We start from the raw sequence: 23,679 nt of genomic DNA on the forward strand, positions 1-23,679 counted from the left end.
ACAGTTCTTTGTCCTGCCCTTAGGCATAACCTCACCCCGCCCTTACACCGATTTATCCTCCCCCCCCCCCCCCACCGGAGCTTCACAAGTGATGTTGGCTGTCGCAGCTCCTCTTTGCTGGTCAGAAATACATGCATGTATTCTTGTATCTTGACTGGTTGCTAGAGGACAGACAGCTTGATCCTCTTACAGCTAAACTGACTGTTCTTTTGGTGAATCTCTAGTCCAGCAGGGCTTTGCTGTGGATCCAATTAAGGGTTGTTTATCAGTCCATCGGGTTTTCTTTGTTTGCCTGATTAGCCCTCTTTGTTCAAATCACTCAATGTGATGCCTTTACTAAACGGTTTACTATATGCTGCTCTTGCTCCATTTATCATTCCATAAAGGGACCTTAATTTGGCCCTTACTTTTCTGATTTGTACATCTTTGCGTCTGTGTACCATGGCACCTTGAGACTTTTGACACTCAAGATGGTTTTTCTCATTGCCATCAAGCTTTGTCAATTCATCCATTTTAAATCACCTTTTTCCCCGCACAAGTTAGTTCTTTGAACTCCAGTGTCCTTTCTACTGAAGGTGGTATTCCCATCTCATGTGGGGCAGTCCACCAACTCCTCTCCATCACATTTCTCTCAGGAGAAGGGGGAAGCTATACCTGTTGGTTACTATACATGTCCATAGCTTCTACATAGACAGAACTGGAACAACTCTGTCAGGTTCGCTTGTTTGTGCAGTGACGGCAAAGGCAGTCCAGAAGTGACCTTATTGAGGTGTGTCGTCTTTCTTTATTACACTGTGCTATGCTCTAGCCAGAAATGATCCTGTTACATGTTTCAGGCTCATTCCACCAGGGTAATGAGACCCTGGCTAGAGGCTTTTGAGTGATGGACGGCAGCCAAGCTTCTACATGGGCACTGGTCCAGACCCTACTGTTTCAACTCTCAGGTCCTCCGGTAAGGCTGTTTTACGTGCACAGTCGTGCAGGTCTTCCTTTTTCATAGTACACTGCTCAGACCTACTACCTTTTGGAGGTTACTACTTTGGTGTTGATTCAAACTTGTGGAATCTGAGATTAGACATATCTATCAGCAGAACAAGTTCCTTACTTTTGGTAACATTCTTTCTGTTGGATACTCTGACTGCAGATTCCTCACAAATCAGCTGTATCTCCATTCTGTTGTGTGAAGTTTTGGTAGCTCACTGATGACATTCCAATTTTTCCATTGCTCTAACTCTGAGAGTGCAAAAAGAACATTGCCAAAGGTGAGTTAGTTATTTAAAACTAATATACCATGGTTTGATAGGAAACTGCCTAATGTTTTTCCTTGTATGTTAGTTATATTTGTCATCCATGATTGGAATTATCATGTTCTCTTCTTCTTTCTGCCCGTCATATATATATATTCGGTGGCATGTGTAGCTGCAGATACACATGTTGTGCACAGCTCGCCATCTAGTGTTGGAAGTTGTTTTTCTTCGAAGAAGTCTTTTCTCGAGTCACAGGATCGAATGGGCATCGACTCCTTTGTTAGATTGTTTTTTTTTTCTGCCGTCGGGTCTGGACTTGTTTCCTCTTGCTCTGAGACTTTAGATTCAGAAACTTTATATTAACTTTATTCTACCGTCTGTATTGTTTTGATCGCATTTACATCTGGAATTGATCCGATAGTACCGTAGGGATCAAGAAAACGCCCTTTTGGACGCTTGCCCCCTACTTGGGCCTTTTCAGGCCTACTACGCCATAACTGAATGGATCGGACTTCATTCCGATTTTGTCCTTGATGCCACTTGAAATTCCCTTACACTGATCAGCACTTGGTATGTAATCTTTGCCTTTCTTCAGAACATCAAGAGGAAGATTGTGAAGCCTGTCGGTCGTTTCGTTCGAAAAAGACCTTGCGTGACCGGAGAGCAAGAAGACTCAAAATGGTGTTGAAATATACAGAATCCACCGACACCTTAGAGGAGGAGCAGGCACAGACGGCTGTTTCGATTCAGGACACCGACTCCGAAGCAGAATCAGATGAAGACAGCCAACCTATCACAGCGGCTCAGCATGTGAGTACACCTGCCCCTAAGTCCACTTCCAAGAAATCTACTAAGGCCTTGGGTGCACCACTGCCGGAAAGCCATGGTCCCACCCGAAAGAAATTTGTTGTTGACCGACCCTCGGGTTCGGTGCCAAAAAGGCCAAGTCACCCAATCAACAGGCCACGCCTGTTTCGGTGCCGGAGTCGAGCAAACAGATAAAAAGCTCCACCTCCGAGCTGAGCCGACGTCTACACTCTTCAAAGTCGAAAATACAGCGTCCGGCTTCGGAGCCAAAATCTCAGCTGGTATCTTCGGGACTGAAAAAAACAAAGTACCATTTCGGAGCCGAAAAAATCCTTCTACACAGAAGAGAGAGGACTTTTGAGCCGTCTAAAGCACATATCTAAGACAACTACTGAACAATCCTCTAAAGGTATAAAACCATCTGAATATCAATCTGAGGACTCTGATACCCAGCAAATCTTGGAGGTTATGGACAGTAGACAGAGAAGGATACATATCCATAAGGAGACAGAAAAATTATTACTTCAGCTCCTCCACAGACCAAAAGGAAGCTGGTGTTTCAAGAGACTCTCGACACTGCTCCACCACCAGCAAAAATATTTAAAAGAAAGGAGAAACCATCACCTCTACAGCCCTCTCCACCACATTCGCCACAGCTTTTTTTTTCTCCTCCACCGACTATCCCACCACGACTACCTTCACCATCACACTCCCACACCTACTCACATGAAGATACAGTGGATCCTTGCGACTTGTATGACTCAGATCCTATACCTTCAAATGACCCAGATCTCTATCCTACTAAACCTTCACCACCAGAGGAAAGTACGGTTTACACTTAGGTCATATCTAGTGTAGCTGCATACTATGGGGTTCAGATGCATGCAGAACCATTGGAAGAGGATTTTCTTTTTAATACATTATCCTCCACCCACTCACCCTACCAGTGTTTACCAATGCTGCCTGGTATGCTTAGACATGCTGATGATATATTTAAGGAACCAGTCAAGGCTAGGGTTTTAACCCCAAGAATAGATAAAAAATATAAGCCTGTGCCAACAGACCCAGTCTACATTTCCCAACAAGTACCACCAGACTCCATTGTGGTTAGTGCTGCTAGGAAAAGGGCGAATAGCCAGTCTTCAGGGGATGCTCCTCCCCCTGACAAGGAAAGTAGGAAGTTTGATGCTGCAGGTAAAAGGGTAGCTACACAAGCAGCTAACCAATGGTGTATTGGCAATTCCCAAGCCCTGTTAGCAAGGTATGACAGGGCACACTGGGATGAAATGCAAGAGTTCTTGCAATATTTACCCAAAGAGCACCAGAAGAGAGCACAACAAATTGTTGAGGAGGGACAAGCAATCCCTAATAATCCTATTGGATCTGCCCTTGATGCAGCTGAGACTGCAGCTAGAAATATCAACACTAGCATAACAATTCATAGTCATGCATGGCTAAGATCCTCGCAGTTTAACCCCGAAATACACCAAGCAGTGCTTAACATGCCTTTCGATAAAGAGCATCTATTCAGACCTGATGTAGATACTATTATCGAAATACTCCGCAAGGATTCTGACACTGCAAAAGCCATGGGAACCCTATGTACCACAACTTTTCAGGGTTCCTTTCGCAAACAACGGGTTAGGGGAGGCTTCAAACCCCAAACTACAGAGGCTGCCACCTCCCATCCCAAACAAGCACAGCAATATTATCCAAGAGGGTCATTTAGAGGCTCTTACAGAGGCCAACACGTTAGAGCCAGAGGAAAGTTTAATACCTCAAAGAGTGTCACCACTCCCACAAAAAAATGACTTCCTCAACATCCCACAATCCAACATGTCTCCTGTGGGAGGAAGATAGCTACAATTCCACTCTCACTGGCAAAACATCACCACAGATCAGTGGGTACTTTCAATTATCCACAATGGTTATTGCCTAGAACTAATTTCTACTCCACCAAATATTTCCCCCTCGCTCTCACAGGCTCTCTCCAGAACACAATGTTCTGCTAAAACAAGAAGTACAATCTCTATTACTAAAAGGAGCAATAGAAATGATTCACAACAAGGAACAGGAATATATTCACTATATTTCCTTATACCAAAAAAGGATAGTACTCTCAGACCCATCCTAGATCTCAGACCTCTAAATCTATACATCCTGTCAGAACATTTTCATATGGTCACTCTACAGGATGTAATTCCCCTACTACAGAAACACGATTACATGACTGCTTTAGATCTCAAAGATGCTTACTTCCATATTCCCATACATCCAGCTCACTGCAAATACCTAAAATTTGTAATAGTGGGCAAACACTACTAATTCAAAGTACTTCCCTTCGGCATAACAACAGCTCCAAGGATTTTCACAAAATGTCTAGCTGTCGTAGTAGCTCACCTCAGAAGACAACACATAGATGTCTTCACTTATCTAGACGATTGGCTAATAAAATCAAGCAATATTCCACTTTTAACAACTCACTCAATGCACAATAGATACCCTACACACATTAGGGTTCACAATCAATTACCAAAAATCTCATCTTCAACCAGCACAGGTTCAACCTTACCTAGGTGCAATTCGCAATACTCAAAAGGCATTAGCTTACCCAAATCCACAAAGGATACAGGCTTTTCAATTCCTCATTTCACAAATACAGCCCAATCAGAATTACACAGTAAGATTTATCATGAAACTATAGGGAATTATGGCATCATGCATAGCAGTAGTACTGCATGCAAGGCTAAACATGAGACCACTGCAACAGTGTCTCTCACAACAATGGTCTCAAGCACAGGGTCAATTATAGGATCTAGTGTTGTTAGGCCGCCAAACTTGCAAATCTCTGCAATGGTGGAATCACAACAACTTAATAAAAGGGTGGTCATTTCAGGACCCAGTGCCTCAGACCATAATAACAACAGATGCGTCAATGACAAATTGGGGAGCTCATCTCAACAACCTAAACATACAAGGGGAATGGAACTCAACGCTATTAACTTATCACATGAACCATTTAGAATTATTAGCTGTGTTGTTGGCCCTAAAAGCTTTTCAATCTCAGATCGAGCACAAACCAGTCTTAATAAAAACAGACACTATGACAGCAGAGTATTATCTGAAAAAAGTGGGGTGAACACATTCATCCCACTTGTCCCTTCTAGCCCAAACAATATGGAAATGGGCAATTCACAGTCAGATTTACTTGCTAGCGGAATATATCCCAGGGATACACAACCAGCTAGCAGACCTGCTAAGCAGGATGCAGCAACAAATACACAAATGGGAAATTCACTCACAGGTACTCCAACAGTACTTTCAAATGTGGGGAACACCAGACATAGACCTTTTCGCAACAAGCGAAAACGCAAAATGCTAAACCTTCTCACCCAGACACCCACACCCTCTGTCCAAGGGCAATGCTCTATGGATCAACTGGTCAGAGATATTTGCTTATGCTTTTCCCTGTCTCCAATTAATTCAATTTCTAATCAACAAACTGCATCACACCTCTCTCACCATGATAATCATTGCTCCCACGTGGGCACGCAAAACCTGGTGCACAACACTTCTGTCACAAACTTCCAAACAGACCAGATCTGTTAACACAGAACAAGGGTGTAGGAAGTTGGCTCTGTATGCACTATTTCAAAGTAAGGAATAGTATGCACAGAATCCAAGGGTTCCCCTTAGAGGTAAGATAGTGGCAAAAAGAGATAATACTAATGCTCTATTTTGTGGTAGTGTGGTCGAGCAGTAGGCTTATCAAAGGAGTAGTGTTAAGCATTTGTTGTACATACACACAGGCAATAAATGAGGAACACACACTCCGAGACAATTCCAGGCCAATAGGTTTTTGTATAGAAAAATATATTTTGTTAGTTTATTTTAAGAACCACAGGTTCAAATTCTACATGTAATACTTTGCATGAAAGGTATTGCAGGTAAGTACTTTAGGAACTTTGAATAATCACAATAGCATATATACTTTTCAAATAAAACACATATAGCTATTTTAAAACTAAACACATAGGGGGTAATTCTGACCCTGGCGGTCCGAAACCACCAGGGCAAAAATTACTAAAGCACCGCCAACAGGCTGGCGGTGCTTTTTTCCCTATTCTGACCGCGGCGGTACCGCCGCGGTAGCACCGCCGGGGCCGGCGGTTTCCCGCCGTTTATGCCCCGGCGGTGATAATCCGCCAGGGCAGCGCTGCCCTGGGGATTATGACCACCTTACCGCCAGCCTGTTTCTGGCGGTTTGCACCGCCAGGAAGAGGGTGGCGGTAAGGGGTGTCCTGGGGCCCCTGCACTGCCCATGCCACTGGCATGGGCAGTGCAGGGGCCCCCTAACAGGGCCCCGGCCAGCTTTTCACTGTCTACATAGCAGACAGTGAAAAGCGCGACGGGTGCAACTGCACCCGTCGCACGGCAGCAACACCGCCGGCTCCATTAGGAGCCGGCTCCTGTGTTGCGGCCTCATTCCCGCCGGCCCAGCGGGAATGTCGGAATGGGGGCCGCGTGAATGCGGCCGCATGGAGGTTTCCGCCAGGCAGGCGGCGGTAGCCGGCCGCCAAGGTCGGAATGACCCCCTTAGTGCAATTTTCACAGTTCCTAGGGGAGGTAAGTTATTGTTAGTTCTTGCAGGTAAGTAAACCACCTACGGGGTTCAGATTTGGGTCCAAGGTAGCCCACCGTTGGGGGTTCAGAGCAACCCCAAAGTTACCACACCAGCAGCTCAGGGCCGGTCAGGTGCAGAGTTCAAAGTGGTGCCCAAAACGCTTAGGCTTCAATGGAGAAGGGGGTGCCCCGGTTCCAGTCTGCCAGCAGGTAAGTACCCGCGTCTTCGGAGGGCAGACCAGGGGGGTTTTGTAGGGCACCGGGGGGGGGGACACAAGTTAGCACAGGAAGTACACCCTCAGCAGCACGGGCGGCTGGGTGCAGTGTGCAAACACACGTTGGATTTCCAATGTAAATCAATGGGAGACCAAGGGGTCTCTTCAGCGATGCAGGCAGGCAAGGGGGGGCTCCTCGGGGTAGCCACCACCTGGGCAAGGGAGAGGGCCTCCTGGGGGTCACTCCTGCACTGGAGTTCCGATCCTTCAGGTCCTGGGGGCTGTGGGTGCAGAGTCTTTACCAGGCGTCGGGATCTGGGAAGCAGGCAGTCGCGGTCAGGGGGAGCCTCGGGATTCCCTCTGCAGGCGTTGCTGTGGGGGTTAAGGCGGGCAACTCTGGCTACTCACATAGTCGCCGGGGAGTCCTCCCTGAAGTGTTGTATCTCCACAAGTCGAGCCGGGGCCTCGGGTGCAGAGTAGCAAGTCTCACGCTTTCGGCGGGAAACGCAGTTGTCTTGAAGTTGCTCCTTTGAAACAAAGTTGCAGTCTTGGGTGAACAGAGCCGCTTTCCTCGGGAGTTCTTGGTCCTTCTAGAGCAGGGCAGTCCTCTGAGGATTCAGAGGTCGCTGGTCCCTGGCGAAAGCGTCGCTGGAGCAGTGTCTTTAGAAGGAAGGGAGACAGGCCGGTAGAGCTGGGGCCAAAGCAGTTGGTGTCTCTGTCTTCTCTGCAGGGTTTTTCAGCTTAGCAGTCCTCTTCTTCTTAGGTTGCAGGAATCTAGTTTCCTAGGTTCTGGGGAGCCCTTAAATACTAAATTTAAGGGCGTGTTTAGGTCTGGGGGGTTAGTAGCCAATGGCTACTAGCCCTGAGGGTGGGTACACCCTCTTTGTGCCTCCTCCCTGAGGGGAGGGGGCACATCCCTAATCCTATTGGGTGAATCCTCCATCTGCAAGATGGAGGATTTCTAAAAGTCAGAGTCACCTCAGCTCAGGACACCTTAGGGGCTGTCCTGACTGGCCAGTGACTCCTCCTTGTTTTTCTCATTATCTCCTCTGGACTTGCCGCCAAAAGTGGGGGCTGTGTCCAGGGGGCGGGCATCTCCACTTGCTGGAGTGCCCTGGGGCATTGTAACACGAAGCTTGAGCCTTTGAAGCTCACTGCCAGGTGTTACAGTTCCTGCAGGGGGAGGTGTGAAGCACCTCCACCCAGAGCAGGCTTTTGTTTCTGTCCTCAGAGAGCACAAAGGCCCTCACCACATGGGGTCAGAAACTCGTCTCTCAGCAGCAGGCTGGCACAGACCAGTCAGTCCTGCACTGAACAATTGGGTAAAATATAGGGGGCATCTCTAAGATGCTCTCTGTGTGCATTTTTTAACGAATCCAACACTGGCATCAGTGTGGGTTTATTATTCTGAGAAGTTTGATACTAAACTTCCCAGTATTCAGTGTAGCCGTTATGGAGCTGTGGAGTTCGTTTTTGACAGACTCCCAGACCATATACTCTTATGGCTACCCTGCACTTACAATGTCTAAGGTTTTGCTTAGACACTGTAGGGGCATAGTGCTTATGCACCTATGCCCTCACCTGTGGTATAGTGCGCACCCTGCCTTAGGGCTGTAAGGCCTGCTAGAGGGGTGACTTACCTATGCCACAGGCAGTGTGAGGTTGGCATGGCACCCAGAGGGGAGTGCCATGTCGACTTAGTCATTTTATCCCCACTAGCACACACAAGCTGGCAAGCAGTGTGTCTGTGCTGAGTGAAGGGTCCCCAGGGTGGCATAAAATATGCTGCAGCCCTTAGAGACCTTTCCTGGCATCAGGGCCCTTGGTACCAGGGGTACAAGTTACAAGGGGCTTACCTGGGTGCCAGGGTTGTGCCAATTGAGGAGACAATGGTACATTTTAGGTGAAAGAACACTGGTGCTGGGGCCTGGTTAGCAGGGTCCCAGCACACTTCTCAGTCAAGTCAGCATCAGTATCCGGCAAAAAGTGGGGGGTAACTGCAACAGGGAGCCATTTCCTTACAAAGGGTCAAATCAGGCATCCCAATCCTAGTGTACTCAACTTAGAGATTTTGGCTCCTGAGGTCATAGAGTTTAGATATTTACAGGTTTGTTTACTACTGTCAACCTAAAAATATAGATCCTCTTAAAGTATCAATACAAGATATTATATGTTACCTGCTTTATTTACAAAAAGCACATTTAGCTTTTTCCTCTATTAAGATTCATCTCACAGCTATATCAGCATACTTACAAACCATACAACATACTTCTCTCTTCAGAGTCCCTGTCATAAATGTTTTTATGGAAGGACATAAACGTATTATTCCACCCAGAACTCCACCAGTTCCTGCATGGAATCTCAATACTGTACTCACAAGATTAATGGGACTACCATTCGAGCCCATGCATTCATGTGAAGTTGCTTTCTTAGTAGCAATTACTTCATTAAGAAGAGTAAGTGAAATACAAGCATTCACTCTGGAGGAACCATTTTTACTTAGGACAAATCCAGAATGTTTGCTAAATGTAGTTTCACCTTTTCACATTAACCAATCAGTGGAATTGCCAGTCTTCTTTCCACAGCCAGACTCAACTGCTGAAAGATCTCTACACACTCTTGACCTTAAAAGAGCTCTAATGTACTATGTTGACAGAACAACATATTTTAGGAAACCTAAACAGCTTTTTGTTGCTTTCCAACAACCACATAAAGGTAATCCTATCTCAAAACAAGGATTGGCTTGCTGGACTGTGAGATGTATTCAAACATGTTACATTAAAGCAAAAAGGCAACTTTTGATAACTCCTAAAGCACATTCCACTAGGAAAAAAAGATGCTTCTATGGCATTTTTTGGAAACATACCAATGGCAGACATATGCAAAGCTGCCACATGGTCCACACCACATACATTCACAAAACATTACTGTGTGGATGTATTATCAAAGCAACAGGCCAATATTGGTCAAGCAGTACTAAAAACACTATTTCAAACCACTTCAACCCGTACAGGGTAGCCACCGCTTTATTGGGAGAAGGACTGCTTTTTAGTCTATGCACAACATGTGTTTCTGCAGCTACACATGCCACTGAACAGAAAATGTCACTTACCCAGTTTACATCTGTTTGTGGCATGTAGTGCTGCAGATTCACATGCGCCCTCCCTCCTCCCCCGAAGCCTGTAGTCGTTGAAGTATTTATTTGTACGTATGTGTGTGTGTATATATATATATATATATATATTTATTTACATTTGCATCGACATCTTATTTACTTATTACATTTAGTTGTACATTTACATTATTTCACTGTATCACTCCTTCCTATACCCTTCTGTGGGAAAACAATCTAACAAAGGAGTCTATGCCCATGCACACTATCACCGAGAGGAGTCACTCGATCCTGTGACTCGAGAAAAGACTTGTAACACTCCAAGCCCAACACTAGATGGGGATCTATGCACAGCATGTGAATCTGCAGCACTACATGCCACGAACAGATGTGCACTGGGCAACTCTGAGGCTGCTGGGATGATGGCATCCTGCTTAAGTACGCCAGGTGGCAGATACAACTCTGCAGTGGGATCTGAAGTCTTAGTGGGCCCAACATCAAAGGGACCTCTGATCATGTCCAGATCTCAGGGGAAAATGCAAAAGACCTGCAGTGGTGGTTGCAAGTTGGAGTTCCCAAGAATTTTCGCTCTTTCTCTCACTGACTCTGAGACACTTTCTGCCTATGGTGGGTCTTGAGACTGCTGTATGCTTTCCGGTGATACCTCTCCTGCCCAGTGTTCTGAAGAAGATTAGGAATGACTGGCCCCAAGTCATCTTACTGGCCCCATACTGAGCACAGAGAGTATGCTATCCAGAGCTCCTGGGCATGAGCATCTGTCCTTGGGTCAGGCTACCACTGCGCAGCAGTGGCAAAGTCTTACACCCGAGCCTTCGCAATCTCCATTTTCATGCTTGGAGCGCGTCAGCAGCGCCTGATGAACACCTTTTTGAACATCCCCCAGAGGTGGTGAATTTCACCATGACAGGCAGGTGTCCCTCAACAAAAACTTTATACACGTGTTGTTAGGACAAAGTTGTGGTTTGGTATGGCACATGACAGATAGACCCCCTCCAGGCCAAGTTTTCCGATGTTTTGTTGCATGTTCTCTTTGTCATCTAGGAAGGCATTGCTTTGAGCATGGTTAGGTTACAGCTTACTGTTCTGCTCTTTTGGCCTTACGGTTACCAGCCCAGCCCTCTTTATTTAAATCACCTGTATTGGTGCATTTCTTGAAGGGACTCTACCATTTGTTTCTTCCTTCTCCCTTTGTTATGCTGCAGTAGGAGCTTAACCTAGTCCTCGCATACTTGATGTGCACTTCCTTTAAACCACTGCATAGCTGCCCTTATTGGCATCTCACCCTCAAGAAAGTGTTCCATTACATCAGCATGGTGGGTGAGTGAGCTCTATGCTTTATGTGTTAACTCACCTTAAGCTACCTTCTTCCCAGGCCAACTAGTTCAGCGGACTCAGACAGCGTTCCTTCCAAAATTAGTGATGCCGTTCCACGTTCCATGCTCTGCCTCCCCCTCTAAGGAGGAAGAGAAACTCTGTTGCCTATACCCCAAAAGAGCACTGACCTTTTATATAAATAGAGCCAGAAAACATTGAATGGGCAATCAGTTGTTTGTGGGATTTGGAGGGCCAAAAAAAGGGCAAAGCCGTGCAGAAAAGGACCATCTGCCACTGGATCGCCCTTTCTATTAAGATCTGCTATTTGTTGACTAAGAAGCAGCACCCACAAGGGTTAAGGGCTCATTCCATCAGAGCCAAAGCTGCTACCACTTTGTTAGCAATTGGAGTTCCTGTCCTGGACATTTTTCAGACGGCTACTTGGACACCCTTCCAAACGATCACAAAACGCTACTATTAGGACAGCCATGTTCGCCGGGAGAGGCATTTCATCTGCTCGGTCCTACAAGACGAATTCGTTTGAGTCAATTCACAGACCCACCTCCAAATGGGTATTGATGAGATATCTATTCAAAAGTTGAGGAATCTGCTGTTAGAAGTCTCTATCAGAAGGACAAGTTACTTACCTTCGGTAACGCTGTTTCTGGTAGAGACTCTAACTGCAGATTCCTTGCCGACCTTCTCATCCTTGCCGTTCTGTGAATTGGACTCTATCCATTAAAAATATCTCAAGCCTAGAAATATGCTCACTGGTCAACCAATTTGCTGTTCAGGTTCTGGTCTGAGGTCGCGGACAGCTTCGAAAGTAACTGACGGCAGCATATGGGGAGTGGTGCTTATATTGGCTCTGCATATCATTTCTGGAGCAGAATGATGTCAGTGCAGAGTTACTTGGCACCACTTGGAGGTCTGCAGAGGTACTGTTCAAAAGTTTCCGGCTCCATTCTGACGCTTGGGGAAGTATTCAAAAGGTGAGGGATCTGTGGTTAGATAGTCCCTACCATATAGAGTGTTACTTAAGGTAAAAAAAAACTCATTTATTTATTCCTGTCATTCTTAAATATATATGTATACATGAATAACAGGATAATCTCCTTTTACCTCTGTTTCAAAGAACTAAAAGGCCTATTGCTTCAGCACAACTTTCTGATTGAACACATTTCTTAACCAGACCCATAATTAGTTTAACTGTTAAAATGATCATTCTCTTTATATGTAATGTTCACCTTAACCAATTAGTTAATTTTGCATATGTTTTGTTTCCTCAGTTTTATAACCTGTAACCAGTAAGTTTTTAAAGCACTCTGTCACCACTTAGGTTTAAGTCCAAGCTATTCAAGCATGCTTATATAAATAGATAAGTAAATATGGAGCTTTGTTGCTGTAGCAGCTTGTTGTCTGTAGAAGGTACTGACCAGAGCAACAGATTATAAACTGATGTTGTAGTAGTTGATGCGAATTCAGGCAGGTGGTGAAACAAGTCAATACATTTTTAGGTCAGGCTTGACATTGCTTTGCCCCTTACCTTATGTGATCAGTCTAAAATAAAAGCTTTCAGGAATACTGCAGAGGCCTTGGCTTCATTCACATGTTGGGGAACTGGGATACAGGTTTTGATTAGACATAAGTGGTGTGCTTCTACATAAATGCTACCCTCGCCCCTTTTATGCAGCTGTGATTATGCTGTTTGTATAGCCAGGTGTATGGCTGCCTATAGAAGGCTCACTTATGCGTATGAAGTGTCAAGCTTACAATTGGATTGAGCTTGACCTTACAGGGGCACTCACATGGCATTATAATGATGTTAAAAAGTCTTAAATAAGTTGACAATCTACACTGCTTGTTTTTCTCTGGTGGAGAGCAGTCAGAGCAATGTGCTGCTGTTTTCCAGTCTCCGCACCCACTCATTCCTTTTCCATCATTAACTTTAGGCTTCAAGTCTGAGTCCAGTCACAGACCCACCTCCAAATAGGTATTGCTTTGGTATATTTTCAAAAGGAGAGGACTCTACGGTTAGAAGTCTCTATCTATATATTTCTCAATACATCGAGTGTTATATAATCTAACATGTCACTCCTTGAAAGAATGTTTTTTCATTTTAATACCTGTGATGCCTCCATTTGAGTTGGAAGATTAGAACGTAGCAATTCGCCAGGCTCTGGTGTTCCCAAATGCAGATGTTGTGAGATGCCCCGATATTTATGAAATGTGGTATAATTCCAAAATTCTCCTTGAAAACATTTTTAAAGATATGCATAGTGAAATATTTTTTTTGTTATCCACAGCTCAGCATCATCTTAAACATCTCCTGTGAGGCTAGCAGATGGATGCACTACAGAAAATGTTTAACTTTCTGTTGCTGCATACTAAATGCACAGAATACAAAATGAGCTGTTCACATAGCGAGCTAAACATAGTTTTTGTTTACTCTCGACAGCATGAAAGGTAGTAGGGAATAGATGGGATTTGGGGTGTCATAAGGCTGGAAAGGCAGAATGTGTAGTGGCAGTCTGTCTGAACTGCTGGTTAGCTAGCAGTGTGTGGGTGTTAGCACTGAAATAGCAGATGCTGCAGGATTGAGGAAGACAGGCGGATTACGCATGAATCTGAGACAGTCATTAGGCGCACTGTATGCGAGTCTAAACGAAAGACAAGGGAGTGCTACTGAATACGACTCAGGAACATTGCCAGAGCGAGAAATGGGTTAGATCACTGTAAAATCAAGTGTTGCTGTAGACTTGAGAAATCTCAGCTGAGCCGATTCTGTATGCAGGGTGTGAAGGACGCAGACGCCCAGGTGGAGTTGCACATGCGTCTTTGTGTAAAGTGAGCTATGTTGTCAGAGGTGAGTGTTTGAATGAGTCTGAGCACTGTAGTTACAGCGCTGTTTTACATCAACTTATAGCTATGTTTTCTTTAATTTATTCTCCAACCTGTTGTGCCCAATTAATAGGGATGAGGGTGCTTAGATGGCTTCACAGCGCTCAAGTACAAGTTATTCTTTTGTGTTGTTACACGTGCACAACATCCAGCAGACAACCGTTTTATTGATCTATTTAGGGGTTGGGTAGCAGCCATCAAACCGTAATAGGGTTTCTAGGACTTATACATAACAAGCATCGGTCAATGCAATAGGTCTCGCATTTGCTTGAGTTACAGCTATAGGTGTTGTAAATGCATAACTTGACTTTTCTTGCCACATAAATTAGTCAACCGTGCCGCATTATGTGGTCCTCTCTGTCACAAAATTCTAGTGACCCTGCATATAATTAAAGCACTTCCATTTACCTTCTTCCTCTACTTGTAGAAAAGATATCCCTTCACTACTACCAGTTCAACAACCAAATACTGGCAAAAGGAACAGAAAGCTGACTAGTTAACATTTACAAAGGGCATTCGACTACACGCAAACCCACTTTGCTACTATTTTAGTAACTTTAGATCTGTTTGAGCTAGAAACAATTTTTGTTAAAATATGCAGATTATGGATCAGATGATGGATTATGCGGCAAATCCATAATTATGCGGAAAAAAGGGCGGCCGCTGAATCACATCATTTCAGTGACCTCCAGTATGACATAGAATTGTGGTTTCAGCAATTACTCAACCTTTAGCAATGGGCAAGAAGTAATGGACAACACTTTAATTAAATTTGGTTTGACGATTTCGCTCAAATATTTTACTCATCAAGTATTTGTAAGGTTCTTTGACAACATGGGATGTTTTCCTCTTCCTCGTGTTATGCTATTGGCGATTTTGTGTATCATTCCACTTCCAATGCAGTGCTTCCATTGCAGTGCATTAGGGACTATTTAATATCCAAAAGTACTCTAAATCATCACACTTTATTCTATTAACCCCTTCGCTGCCAGGCCTTTTCCCCCTCAGGTGCCAAGTCTTTTTTTGGCTATTTGGGACAGTTCGCGCATAGGCCCTCTTAACTTTTTGTCCACATGAGCTACCCACGCCAAATTTGCGTCCTGTTTTTTCCCCACATCCTAGGGATTTTAGAGGTACCCAGACTTTGTGGGTTCCCAGAAGGAGACCAAGAAATTAGTCAAAATACAGCGAAAATCTAGTTTTTTTCAAAAAAGATGGGAAAAAAAGGCTGCAGAAGGTGGCTTGTGGTTATTCCCCTGAAAATGGCCTCAACCAAGGGTTTGCGTTGCTAAGATCACCATCTTCCCAGCTTTCAGGAACAGGCAGACTTGAATCAGAAAAACGCATTTTGCAACACAGTTTTGGCATTTTACTGGGACATACCCCATTTTTACTATTTTTTGTGCTTTCAGCCTCCTTCCAGTTAGTGACAGAAATGGGTGTGAAACCAATGCTGGATCCCAGAGGGCTAAACATTTTTGAAAAGTAGACAACATTCTGAATTCAGCAAGGGGTAATTTGTGTAGATCCTTCAAGGTTTTCCTACAGAAAATAACAGCTGAAATAAAAAAATATTGAAATTGAGGTAAAAAAAAAGCCTTTTTTCTCCACGTTTTGCTCTGTAACTTTTTCCTGCAATGTCAGATTTTTGAAAGTAATATACCATTGCATATGCTGGATTCTTCTGGTTGCGGGGATATATAGGGCTTGTAGGTCATCAAGAACTCTAGGTACTCAGAGCCAATAAATGAGCTGCACCTTGCAATGGGTTTTCATTCTGTACCGGGTATACAGCCATTCATTTGCTGAAATATAAAGAGTGAAAAATAGGTATCAAGAAAACCTTTGTATTTCCGAAATGGGCACAAGATAAGGTGTTGAGAAGCAGTGGTATTTGCACATCTGTGAATTCCGGGGTGCCCACATTAGCATGTGAATTACAGGGCATTTCTCTAATAGACTTATTTTTTTTTTTTTACACTGTCTTACATTTGGAAGGAAAAAATGTAGAGAAAGACAAGGGGCAATAACACTTGTTTTGCTATGTTGTGTTCCCTCATGTCTCCAGATAAAAATAGTACCTCACTTGCGTGGGTAGGCCTAATGCCTGCGACAAGAAACGCAACATGGATAGATCACATTTTTACATTGAAATCTGACATGCTTTTTGGAAAGTGCCTAGCTGTGGATTTTGTCCTCTAGCTCAGCCGGCACCTACGGAAAGCTACCAAACCTGTGCATTTTTGAAAACTAAACACCTAGGGGAATCCAGGATGGGGTGACTTGTGGGGCTCTCACCAGGTTCTGTTACCCAGAATCCTTGCAAACCCCAAAATTTGGCCAAAAAACCCACTTTTTCCTCACATTTTGGTGACAGAAAGTTCTAGAATCTGAGAGGAGCCACAAATTTCCTTCCACCCAGCGCTCCCCCATGACTCCTGAAAAAAAAATGGTACCTCACTTGTGTGGGTAGGCCTAGCGTCCGTGACAGGAAATACCCCAAAACACAATGTGGACACATCACATTTTACCAAAGAAAACAAAGCTGTTTTTTGGAAAGTGCCTAGCTATGGATTTTGGCCTCTAGCTCAGCCGGCACCTACGGAAACCTTCCAAACCTGTGCATTTTTTAAAACTAGACACCTAGGGGAATCCAGGATGGGGGTGAATTGTGGGGCTCTCACGAGGTTCTGTTACCCAGAATCTTGTGCAAACCTCAAAATTTGACCAAAAAAACACTTTTTCCTCACATTTCGGTGACAGAAAGTTCTGGAATCTGAGAGGAGCCACAAATTTCCTCCCACCCAGCGTTCCCCCAAGACTCCCGATAAAAATGGTACCTCACTTGTGTGGGTGGCCCAAGTGCCTGCTACAGAAAAAGGCCAATAACCTGTAGAGATTGAGGGGATAGCACAGAGAGTTGATAAGCACATATTTTTCTTTTATACATCTTTAGGCTGATTCTGCTTTGGGGACCCACACCAGTGAGGTGTCATTTTACATGGGAGACTGAGGGGAATGCTGGGTGGTAGGAAATTTATAACGGAGCAGTGATCCTACAAAGAAAAGTGAGGAAAATATGCTTTTTTAAGCACATTGTGAGGTTTGCAGAGGAGAATGTGTAAGAATATGTTGGGGGATCCATGCAAGCCACATGTCCTTGGACTTCTTGGGGTGTCTAGTTTAAAAAAATGTTGTGGTTTGGTAGGTTTACCTAGCTGAAGGCCGCACCCGGGACCAAAAACATAGGTGCTCCCCCCGTCCCAGACAAGGTAGTTTTGTCATAGATCATTTTCATGTGTCCACGTACTTCTGTGATGTTCCAAACACTAAAATTGTGAAAGGAAACACACCTAGGTTATGTTAAAAAGACCCCTCATCCACCAACCATGTTGGTGGCATGCTTCATCATCGGGGTCCCAGCCGAGACACCTAGTGTGTCACGGGTGTGCTGCGATGCCTGATTACAGCGGAGTAGGTTTTGTCATTTTTACCACACATACTGGTTGGATTTGGCACAAGGGTGAGTGATGGTTCAGTAGATCAAGTTTTATTAACAAGAGATTTCACAAAAGTGAAATGCACTATTAATAACTGAAAGGCCAAAAAACTGAACCAATGACTCACAGCTCGTGAGCTGTAAAGCCGCGTCACAGCACCAACCACTTTACAGTCCATTCACACACCTTTCATACATGACATACACAAGACCATTCACGCCACCATCCGCGGGCCCAGCTCATTACAACACTTGCATCAACAGACAGCACCATTCTAGGGCCCATCACTTTCACACGCCCACATGCCAGATGCTGGTACAGCAATCACACCAGCTGATGGGAGTGTCTGGACTGGCGTTTGGCTGGCACCGCCAGCCAAGCGCCACCCCACATACACACCGCCAGCCAAGCGCCACCCCACATACACACACACCACCAGCCAAGCGCCACCCCACGCACACCACCAGCCAAGCACCACCCCACGCACACCACCAGCCAAGCGCCAGTCCATGCACAACGCCACCACTTTTTTATTGTTTTTAAACAACAAAGAAGCCACTAATTATAAATAAGTACAACACTACAAACACAAAAGCTCTAACTGAACACATGACAGTAATGCCAACCGTGAAACTGAACATATGAAAATATAAAACAGCAGTTTACGCTCACTGTATTTCCCAATAATTCTTCTGTGGGTGGTAGCTCCTGAAATAGCCACCCTCACACAGCCCAGGCTTTGAAGGACAATCAGGGCAGTACATCCTAGTCTCCTTCCTGGTACCTCTTCAAGCACAGACTACATCTCTTAGCAGGAAAGTCTTTTTTGGCCGTGGGAGGAATGTGCTCAGCAAAGTGACGATCTTTCAATCTAGCTACATTCTCCTCCACTGCTTCTCTAGGAGCTCTTGCCTGTTCCAGCACAACAAGGCTGGCTATGATAGACTCCTGAAATTTCACAAATGTCATCCTTGACTCTGGAAAACTATCCTTGAACACAACAAAAGCATTAAAAGTTGCCAAGTGGAACAGGTGAACCGCTAATTTCTTATACCAAACATAAGAATTACGAGCAGCAGTGTAAGATTCCAACATCTGATCTACTCTATCAACACCACCCATGTGCTTATTGTAGTCTAAAATGCACACAGGTTTGCACACTTCATCAACTTGACCCCAAACAGCCACAGGTGAAAGTCATGGATGGTAGTTAGCATGTACACATCCCTCCTGACTACAAATTTCAGAGCTAGCAGCTCACCATTCCGCAAGGCACTGCACTGTCCCTTCTCAAGTTTTTTACAGACAAGCTCTTTTGGATAGCCTTTCCGATTAGAGCAGATTGTGCCACAAGCAACAGTGTCCACTCTGAACAATTCCTTGAATAACTGAACTCCAGTGTAGACGTTATCTACATATAAATGGTGACCTTTGTTAAACAGTCGTCTACCAAGTTGCCACACAATTTTCTCACTAACTCCAAAAGTGGGCAGACAACCAGGGGGGTCAATATTGGAATCCCTACCAGTGTAGACCCGGAAATTATAAACATATCCTGTACTACTTTCAGACAGCATATACAATTTAATTCCATACCGTGCCCTCTTGCTAGGAATGTACTGCCTAAAAACCAAATGACCCTTGAACAGGAACAAAGATTCATCTACAGACATTTCTTTGCCTGGAACATAGATCTCTGAAAACCGATCTACCAAATGATCAAGGACAGGTCTAATCTTAAAAAGACTTTCAGAATCACAGTGATCTCATGGCAAGGCTAAAGCATTATCTACAAAATGCAACATCCAAAGAAGAACCTCATACCGGTTACGACTCATGATTGCAGGAAATATAGCAGTTGCCATCAAGGGACTAGTAGACCAATATGAAGACAGTGATGGCTTCCTTGTCAACCCCATCAAAAAAGCTAAACCCAAGAACTTTTTCAACTCTTCCAGATTTTTGGGAATCCACCGGCTATCTCTAGAGTATGGCGTACGTCTGGCAGCATTGTCCCTCAAATACTGCTCTGTATACAAATTAGTCTGCTCAACAGTCTCTTCCAAAAATACATCGTCCATAAACAGCTCAAAGAAGTTGACAGGCAAAACGTTTTCCGTATTTACTCTACACCCTGGGAAACCTTTAAAGGCAGGCAACTGTGGCTGTTCCATGTTTGGTGCAACCCACATGCCAGGTATTCCAATGGGAAGCCCTTCAGCCGCTGGCTGCTGCACCATTGGCACATCAGTGTCCTCCTCTAAAACAGGCACTTCATCAGCACTGAGAGTGGCTTCATCATTAGATGATTCCTCTCTAATAGAAAATTCACTTCCAGAATCTTGCACTTCCTCCTCTGCCTCAGATGCAGAGTCAGTCTCATAATCATGGTCAGAAGATGACTCAAAAAGCACACCAACAACCAGCTGAGCGGTCATCCTACGGCTAGCCATGATCCTTCCTACAAAAATTAACTGACCAAATGCACCACCAACAACCAGCACTTTGTAAGATAAATAATAAAGAAAGTGTAGCTTTATCACTAAGAGTTTTATAAATTCAAAAACTATACCGCTCACTTGCCTGAAAATGCTTGACTCACCAGCGACTACTTTGCACAGCCACATTAATCACCAATAATATCACACTAAAAAGAAAAGCAAATTATACATAAGAAAACACAAATATCATTGTGCATAAATCTAAGGACAATTTCACACACAATCCTGCATTTAGTACACCTCCTACAAACATGTCATTCATGCATGGCAACAATACTCCTTTGGAGTAAATGTATTTACTTAGCTAAAACATGCAACAACGCAAACTGCAGGACAACCACTGCCAAAACCACAACAAGCCACAGCAAAGGAAGCAAAAGCTTTGAACTAGAACAAAAAGGAGAAATAAACTGTTATAATTACAAATGCAAATACTTCGCCAGTTGACAAACACCCTGCCACCAAACATTTATATATTTTCCCTGGTGTCTAGTCTTCTCTGTCCACCTTTTGGGCAGATGGGCCAAAAAGAAAAAATAGGCCCCAAGGGGGGGCAGAAATGGCATAGAATATATTGCCCCCTTTGGGGGGGGGAGATACTTGCCCAAAGGACGGACGGACGAACGGACGGACTCACACTCACACCCACACCCTCTCTCACTCTCTCCCCTTCCCCGCTGCGTGATGGGCAGCAGGAATGCTGAAAGAGACATCGAGGGAAAGGAAGACCCTTTCCTTTCACCCCGATGCCTCTTTTTCTTCAATCCCACCCCGCCCACAGGAAAAACTTACTCCGTCTTCCTGGACGCGCTGGGAGCAAATGGCTTCCAGCGCATCTGCCACCCCCTGATATCATTGGCGGGACGCGGGGGGTGGAAGGGGAAGCGATTCCCCTTCCAACCCTGACCTCCGCCCTTGGGCGCTTCCCCTGAGAGCCGGTCTCAGGACGGAATGGTTACATCTGTGGCGCCTCAGTGCCGCAGACACAGACACAGACATAACCATTACATCCGTGGTGGGGAACGGGTTAATCACTCATATGCATTGCATACAGAAAACAGTTGTTTTTGTTTTGTTTTTACACTGTTGTAGCTTTTTTTAACATTTTACTCAAGGCTCAAAACATAAGCCATGTCTAAGCTTGTTATTACATTGTTTTTGTAGCCTGCTGAAGTTGGGTGGTGTGTGTAGGAACTTGGGGCCAGATGGAAAGGAAAATTTCCATTTATTAAAGCAGAGGCGATCATGCCTGTCAAGAAACTGGAAGTAGTCAGTCAGTCAAAACCCTTTCTCCCCCTTTCCGGTGTCTCTCAGGCCCTGTTTAATTATCAGGTGTGCCAGAGCCACTCATTGGCTTGCTTTCAGTTTCGGGTGCCAGGAAATGTAGCTCAGCGAGATGTGCACCTGCTGAAGAGATCTGTGAGCAGCCTGAAGAGCAGCAGGATATACTCAGCCTTTCATCTCTCTGAGGCCGATTAAATCAATGTGATTGACTCGGCTAGCAGTAAGATCTTCAATTACAGTGCTTAGAGGCTTGTATTGTAAAGCGCTATAAGACTGGTGATTATTGTGATCAGTAAGGGCTTTGAACCGCACACTGGTCTGCCCAGGATAGTCAGGGTTCATCTTTCATTTAAGATTTTCGTTTTATGTTCAGATCCCCCCCCCCCAACCTCTTGAAATCCCCCATACAGAAACTGCAACGTGACCTAATCAGAGAAAAGAGGAACATTAGGAGGGGGTGCTTTCATGGTGGTAAGAGCCTATGCTCCAGGAAGCTGCCTAAAGCTAGCCATGGGAGTGCTTGAAGGGGGGATGGGATCCAGTGGGTTTTACTGTTAATTCCTGCAATGTCTTCTTTTTGTGAGGTGCTATATTTAGGCACTGGAGCAGACAGGGCAAGGAGACTCGGCAGCAGGGTGGGTCTAGTTTGTAAACCAGCAGCCTGTCCTGGAGCGGCACCCATGTGGCAGGCCCTGCACCGAGTGTGCAAAGCTGCAAAGAGGAGCTATCATAGAAATAAACAAGTAAAATAACATGCCATTTTCAACCACAAGAGCTCTCTGGGAGAAGGTGTGGCGTGAGGACTAGAGCTGCCAAATTTTGAACTGAGGACCTGGGTTCGAGTCATGGAGTCAGCTCAACATCGCTTAATCGAATTATTATGTCCTTCTGTAATGTAACTGGCACTCATGAAAGCCTCCAAAGTTGAAAACAAGTAATTAAATAAACAAACAGACCTCCTCCCTCCCATCACCGGGGACCACGCCCAGGCACAGTCGGTGCAGAGAGCCTAACAAGAGAAAATGTGACTGAGATAGCCCGATTTACAGCCTTGTTTAAAGGGAAGCGAAGCTAAGCTGAGAGCAAGAATGCTCTGCAAATGAAAACTGAAGCTTTGCTGAACATGAGCAGAAAATGATGAAAAAAAAAGTCCCTTAAAAAAGAGATAAATAGGAAAAAGCGTAAATATACAGTAGTTGGTCCCTGCTTCCAAAGAGAACAAGCATTTGCAATGCAATGGGTCTGTTGTTTGCTCGAGTTAGAGCTATTAGCGTTGTAAATTCCTAACTGGATTTTTCTTGCTGCATAAATTGAAAATGAAAAGTGAAACAGTTGACATAAGCGAGCCATTTCAAAGTGCCACAGCTGCCATGAGCGCAAAGGAGAGACACAAAAGGAAAAACAAGTTTGCTCTCAGCCAAACGTATTGGCAAATGTGCAATTATCCATGTAATAGAATCGATGGCCAAGGTGGTAACAAAATCGTCCCAGGAAGGGACAAACGCAAAGCATTTACCAATTATGATAAAGGATTTTTGAAAGGCAAAACCCTGAATGAGTGATACTGATGGGTTTGTGATGAGCATAGTTAAAAGCCCAGACATAAATTACAACACGTCAGAGCACTTGTATACTCTACCTAAAAAGGAGGGACAAAGAGGGGTTACTAACCACAAGTAAGGAAGGATTTCTAAATGACACTGAAACAAGCAAATGAAATGGCTTTAAGCCCACAGTAAGTGTATTAAACGTATATAAGGGGCTGACGCTTATGCTCAACCTAAAAAAGGAGATCCATTGTGCTAGGAACTAGTGAGATGTATACAGGAAGGTCACGAAGCCAGAACAGATGTTGTTCGGTAGGACAAAATCGATGTAAGTCTTTAAAAGTCAGCAAGTATTTAGCTAAAACACATTAACAGTTAGACTAGATTACGCTATTTATAGGAATCAATGCAAAACAGATATCCATGAAATCGCAAAATTTTACCTCAAGAGTTATGTCCTGTTTGAAGGCCAGTGGAGAGGTACACAGCAGTGGATTGGGCTGTTAGGGGGGCTTGAGGTCCTCTGTGGTGTAGACATTTGATATTGAAGTCTCTGCAGCTGCGGGTATGCTCATTGAGACTGTCTTGTACTTAGTGCAGTCGCTAG

This window comes from Pleurodeles waltl, chromosome 3_2 (genome assembly GCF_031143425.1).
Source record: "Pleurodeles waltl isolate 20211129_DDA chromosome 3_2, aPleWal1.hap1.20221129, whole genome shotgun sequence".
Lineage (NCBI taxonomy): Eukaryota > Metazoa > Chordata > Amphibia > Caudata > Salamandridae > Pleurodeles > Pleurodeles waltl.